Source organism: Corticium candelabrum, chromosome 14 (assembly GCF_963422355.1).
Source record: "Corticium candelabrum chromosome 14, ooCorCand1.1, whole genome shotgun sequence".
Classification (NCBI taxonomy): Eukaryota; Metazoa; Porifera; class Homoscleromorpha; order Homosclerophorida; family Plakinidae; genus Corticium; species Corticium candelabrum.
In genome coordinates, this window is record NC_085098.1 from 1,107,364 (window position 1) to 1,114,589 (window position 7,226).

Sequence of the window (7,226 nt, forward strand, 5' to 3'; positions counted from 1 at the left end):
GAAGCCAATATTGTTTATATGGACTACTCGTTTCTAGCGTACTTTTGATTTTTGTCGCTGCGCTAGTATATCCCTGCGTTGGAGATGGTTCTACCCCATCTATTTCAATCCTCTACCGACTATCTCCCGTTCGTGAGTCTAGAGTGCAATGTATGTGTGTATCTTGTCTATCTAGTATCTTCCCTCGTCGAGGGCGCCCCTCCCCCACTCGGCGCCTGAGACGCGGAAGCTCGTGTTGAACGTCCTATTAGGCAAATGTGATCTATAGTATATGCACGATGGTGATACCTCTACAAATTCTTGCCGGTACCGATGCTCAAGCGGTGCGTTCTCACAGTTTGACTCTCGCAGAATTTCCTGTGCGTACGCAGAAAGTTTTCAGAGTTTATTTGTTGGGTGTTCAAATACATCTCAATTGGAGAGATCTCATTGAACGTACTATATTGCAGAATCAGTAGATGGGCGTACCCTTTCTCCTAGTCAAATCCTAACCATGGCTGCCACGTGCGGCCCTAACACTATGGTACATCTAGTTCGACAACTCGGCGCAACTTACATCCAAGAAGCTGTAAACATGGCTGCCTATGGAGGTCACACCCACATCGTGCAATTTTGCTACAACTATGACAAGGTGATTTCGACGAAGTCATGGTATGGGCTGCAGAAAGTGGTCACGAAGAAGTCGTCCGTTTATGACGAGAATTGAGAGCGACCGATCTCGACTGGGCTATATTATGGGCAGCAAGTGGTGGTCAAGAAAACGTCATACGCCTGTGTCGTGATTGGGGTGTCTGGGGTGTCACCAATTTCGATCAATCCATGGCCTGGGCCGCAGAAGATGGCCATGAAATATAGTACGACTATGTCGCGAATGGGGAGCCACTGACGTCGACAAGGCTATGGTTTGTGCTGCATACAAAAGTCACGAATCCATAGTTCGCCTGTGTCGCGATTGGGGCGCCCACGAGATCGACCGGGCTATGGCGTATGCCGCAGAAGAAGGCCATAAATCTATCGTGCGACTATTGGGAGTCACCGACGTCGACCTGGCTATGGTGAGAGCTGTATGCAACGGTCACGAATCTATAGTGCGTTTGTGTCATGATTGGGGTGGTGAAGCCTTCAACGCCACTATGCCTCACACCGCCAGGTACGGTCACATTGGGATCGTAATTCCATGTTGTAGATGGGGTGCCACCGACCTCGAATGGGCCATGACAATGCCGCAGAGGGGATCGCGAAGAAATCGTGCAATTGTGTTACATCTGGGTCGTTAACGATTCAGATTGAGCAGACTTGTACCCACATCGTCACCATCAATACTATAGAAAGGATATCCTTTTAATATGTTTTGGTGCGTCGGATATCGGTTCGGGAGATGGCCTCCACCCGGCATACACCAAGGTTCTTCGTATGATTCCTCTTTGATCTCTTTGAGCTCCTCTTCCTGCCTAAGTTTATACGACGCTTCCTCCACATCCATATCTTTACCGGAAGGTCTCAGAACACGCAATGCCGAGTCGAGTGCCTCGTCACCGATTCCATCATGCTCGTGTAGTTCTAAGAAGAATTTCAACATCTTCGATGCCAGAACGCGCAACCGAGTGCCGTGCCATCGATATGCTCCTGGTCGTATAGTTGTAAGAGGTACGTGAGCTCCTTAGCGGGCGGATTCCAATCGCGCAATGCACAGTCGAGCGCCACAGCACTGATATGACATTCGTAGTACAAGTTCAAGAGATATTCGAGTTGCTCCATAGCTATAAAAACAGTTAGATAAAAATGATGCGCCTTATTAGAGAAAAATTTATGAGAATAATATTATATAGTTTATAAGATGTTGTGTAGGTGCAAAGTGGACGATCGGTACGGCATTGGCACGTGTCGCGAACCTCGAGAGGTTATCCAATGTCCTCATTGTAGGACCATCATCCACGACGATGACGAGTGTTGGTATTGCGCCCTCCATCCCCCTCCAAACCTGAAATGGATCGATCCCATACCTAAGAAATGTGGTGTGGTGCGAAATTTAAAAAGGGTGCGAATGGGAATACGAATGCGTGGGATGTGGTAGCTTCTACGACGTAGAACGCCCGAGAGCCGGACCAAACCCCCACTACCTCCAAAGATCTAAATCCAACATCAAATACCATCTCAAAAGCAATTCAAACTATTCGATCTCACCGAGGGTGACAAGAGGACAGTCGCGATGAGAATTCGACAAATAGAGACAATATTGTAGATTCCACCAAAGAAAACTCATCAAATTGGCTTTTATTCTATCTAAGATATTTACGCGAATGGGTCTTTCAGAGCAAGCCCAACGGTGTGACCCCGCCGCCCAAAAGACTCTCAACAAATACGAGCAACTATGGAATAGTACTATCAAAGATCTTATCCAAAGGTTACAAACAGACGTTTTATCAATCCCAGAAACCCATCTTTTTGGCTTCATTCATAGATATGAATCTGGATTTCTTGGCTCCACGTACAGGACATACAGATTTTATGGCTATTCTGTTGTTCTTGGTCTTTACCGCGGTGGGATTAACTTCTGGAGTTTTCTTTCACACATTACACAGTACGACGACATGATGCTATATATACGATTACATAAAACTTTCTACTCGGCGTTCGTTCCCTGGGGATGGTACTTGGGTAAAATCGAGAAGAATATCACGCATAGGACGCCCTTGCCAACGGTGGACTATGAAGTAGATACAATAGTAGCCACACAGGACGCTACTGATTTATCCTGTAGCATAATGGAGTTATACACGATACCTTTACCTGTTGCATATACTGATAGACCACACTTAGAGGTCGCATACCAAAACTATCAAAATATTCTACATCTCGTTTCCAGTTATAGATCGCTACCCGATGGGTACCATTACCATCAAATTAATCTTCCAGATTGATGACGAGGCATTCGTCGTCTTTGGGATTAGTTGGTGTGGTATCTTTGCTATAGGTTCCAATACACAGTGATTTCTCAATATTTTGTCGATCTGCGTATTGGCCATCGACTTCCAGGAAGAGTCATTCTTTTTCCTCGTATTTTAACACAAGGTGATCCTTTGCCAGCGGTAGCAGGCAATCTCAATCTAGCGCCAACATTGCCCGGGGATCTGGCTTCAAACAGTTACTTATGAGAGAAGCTTCTAGACTGCCGAGCATCATCATTCCCATCCATGGCCCCAACTCGCACTGCTTCGTACGACGACTCTTATCACCATTCCTGGCTTTCTTTCCACTGCCAGAGATGGCTTTCTGTATTCCTCCAGATACTGCGGCAAGACCTAGAGTGCCCAGTACTTTGAGAGCGTGTTTGATAGTATGGAGCATTATTTTAGTAATGATAGCACCGATGCATGGCTCCCCATTTTTGCTATCTGCGTCTTAGATAGTTTCAACTCAATATTCCGACCATCGTTCTTCGCCTTGGTAATATTGTTGTATTGCGTCTTGGTGAGAGCGAGATTATCGTCTTCCAAAAGCTGAGAATGAGATAATCGTATGGCGTAGCCCATCTGTTTTGATAAGCATTTCGTAGCCTCCTTCTGACTAGCGGTCAGAGTGAATCCGTACTTGATGTAACTCATGTCTCTTTTTATATATAAGGTTAAATTAAATGATCACATTCATCTTTTCCAAGAACGCTTCCAATGTTATGTATCGATCGCGATCACTCAAGACCGCACAGTACACTTGATAACCCCATCCCGGGGCCGCACTTAGCTACCATCTCACTTCGATGTCGGACGGACCCATCTTCAAATTGTCTCGATGTTTGGATACGTCGACATGTATAATCGGGTAGAGTTTTGCAAAGTCTTCGATAGTCAATTGACTACCCTAATCCGTGTCGGAATATTTATGGACCCCTTCTTGGAATAGCATGTACGCTCTCGAGTAATTTCTAGAGACCTCGGTAAAGTTCGTCTCGATCTCCTTCTCCGGGTATTGTCTGCTATTGACTTGTGCGCTCAACCGTGTCAGGTTAGCACTGACGAAAACTTGATTGTTCTGTTCCTGATCCCTATCTTAAGCAACATTGGCAAAGACGACGAAGACGTGTCGAGGGAGTTGCTCGCTGGCAGTGCTGGCGACTCTCCAGGTGGGACTCATTTCGGCGGCTCCGAACTGATTTCTATAGACTCGCATCTGCTCAAAGTAGAGACTACGTCGCGCACCCGATACGAGCAAGGCTTCCAATTCCGTCTGCACGGACAATGACGGTCGAACCTTGGGCATCCATAAAGCCAAATGTTTGATCTTGAATTTACCTACATCGGCAGAGCCATCTCTATGAATGTAGTTATTGGGTGAATTTCTTTCAAGGACGTAGGTGTGTTTTACTCCCAAAATCACCGTGTCGATATCGCGATGAGATCCCAACACGGCACTCAAAGGCAGTTCCATGGTGATCGTTTTGTTGCCTGTCGTGATCAACTGTCGAGTGCGGAATCACGAGTTGTACGTGCTCTTTCGGAGTGTATTGGCAAGTCTAAAGCTCGAATGTGAGCTCCGGTTGGATTGGCACCATCACCCACGGTGGCTGCAGGTAGCAGAGCTGCTCCTGGCACACCGAACTCGTTGAGATCCGCAATTCCTGTCCCGGTATCGCGAAACCACATCATGTTGGTCGCCGCGCTTCTAGTGCAATCGTCCGAGAATTCTACCAAGTTCATGATCGTGCTGGCTTGTGGTACGTACTGATTGATATGTTCGACGATGTGACCGTCGATTTGGTATTGGAGAGATCGAAAGAGCGACCACCCGTTGTTGACGAGTGTGACAACTTCGGTGGCGGCGTAATTACCACCGGACGCAGCCTTGACCAGCCTGCCTATGACTTTGAGCAACGCTTTATGAGGAAGCAGGTATTCGTCCAGATTTCGAGTCTCTATTTTATTCTCTCCATCTTTGTCTATATTGCTGGCATCATTGGGAAGCTACTCGATGTATTCAAACTCGGTGATCGAGTCGTCTTCGATTGGACTCTCAAACACTCGAAAGTAAGGTGATATGATCTTTGTCGTTTCCATCGCTATACTATTACGGGTTACATAAAAATTCATCTCAATCATTTGACACCCCCACCAGTTTTGCATGCAAAACCACTACTACCCGCAATGCTGTTGCTCAAGATAGCACGAGAATCGACAAGTTGCTTGGCGCGATTTGCAAGACTTTCTTGACCTGTGGATTGGAGGTCAAAGATTTTATATTTTATTGAAACTGTGTGAGAGAGAGGGGACTACGGGCAATCTATCCCACTTTGATGCGATGGGTGCCAATAATTTGCTGCGAGAGATCTGTTCTACTTTGGCGGCTGCGAGATCCTGAGCCTTGCCGATCGCTTTCTGAGTGGCTTGCAGCCCCTTGTCAATCACTTATTGTGTCGACTTATTTCTCTTGATAAGAGCCAAGTCTTTACTCTTGTTCACTAGATCTTTTCCTAGGGTCAAAGCTTTCTCGGTCCCTAAATTGACTAAATCTTTGCCTTTGTCCAGGACCATCTTGGATCCTGTTTTCACGATATATTACCCAAGAGGGATCCACCGATGATTTTCTTACGATACAATTGATTGCGTCTGTACAACATCGTATATTATAGATTACATAGTTTTGATGTGGAACAAGAACGTCGTTCTCTCTTCATTGAATTCTATAGGTGTTCCATCTTGATCGGTAGCACACATGGTAATACTAGGGATTGACTCTGTTTTGTTCATGTGAATGTAGACCAACTGATTCGGATTGATAGAGAGTAGTGATCTCGGTGGTTTGTCGGGGGAGAAGCTGTAAAGGACATCACTGGTGCTACCGTTCAAGTAGCTAGAGGATATGAGTGAGCATCGTATCAATACCGAGTGGACATTGGTGATGTTGACCTGTCTTTGGCTATCGTACACTCCATCCTCTTCCAAGATCCCGCCATCGAATCCCAATAAATCTCTCAATCCTTTCCTGAATGAGACATCGACTTTACAACCATCAGCAAAAGCTATTCGTGATTTTAAGGTATTGCAATTGGGTCGTATGGTTATGCCATCTTCATCATCACCGTTGATTCTTAGTGAACATTCGATTTCTAAGTTCAAGTTGGTGATGTTGTAAGCACCCGGTAGAATCCGAATTCTAATCATCTTTGTACAGTTCCAGCACCTGAACAAATTGTTATTGCCGTGATAGTATACCACGAATACTATACATATCACTGGAGATCAACGCCAATTTATAATCGATGTCCTTCTCGAGGAGAAGAGGGGGGTTTAGTTCTACAGTAAACTCAGACCTCGGACCTCTCGCGGCGACCGCCTTGCTGTCTAGTGCAAGAACCGCTTCACTCATGACACTATATATAGAACTACATAAGATTTTCTCTCGTTTCATGAATGTGTTTGCCTAGATCCAAGTACTTGGCTCGTGTAAACTCTTTCTCCCGATACAATCGAGTCGCATAATCCAAGATGATATCGGTCAACACTCGATCGCTATTTTTTCGAATATCCATCACTAGTTGTAAAATGACAAGCTTGAATTCCATATGCATCGCTTTCATATATATTTCGAGCTGATCATAGAGCTGATGAGTAGCCATACCCCGACTCAATCGTGTTTGACCCATGTCTATGTTACTACTCTACATAATTGTGAATATTTTTCTAGTCTTCTTCGGTGATAATACTATTCGAACGCGGCGCATACGTGTTCTGGTTTTCAACTATTGCGTGTTGCGGTTGCAGTCTCAGGCACGGAATTAATGGCGTGTAAGGCATTAATTAATTAGACTCGATTTAACGATTTAATTTTGGAAGAACGTCTCTTGACAAGACTAATACGCTAGGTACGATCGGCGCCTCAAACTGATAATGATGGCATAAATTGTACAGTACGTGTTAACGGCGCCATCGTGTGAGATACCATCCCAATAGCACGTAGTAGTTTGCTTCGCTGTCGATTGACGGATTCGACAACCTTTTTGGCTGACAATCCAATTTAAGTCTTACACATGCACTTCATGCACTAGAGAGACTATGGAATGCGACCAGGACAACCGTGTTGCCCTCCGGTATCTATCGAAATTAAAGCTCTTTACCGGCAGGATCTAATTAGACTCACCAAGTCACTACTACTGACTAGGGATTCCGAAGTCAGAGGCGGAGAAAAGCCGGAATGTAGGCGGGATTAGGGTTACATGCGAGGGCGGGAATAGA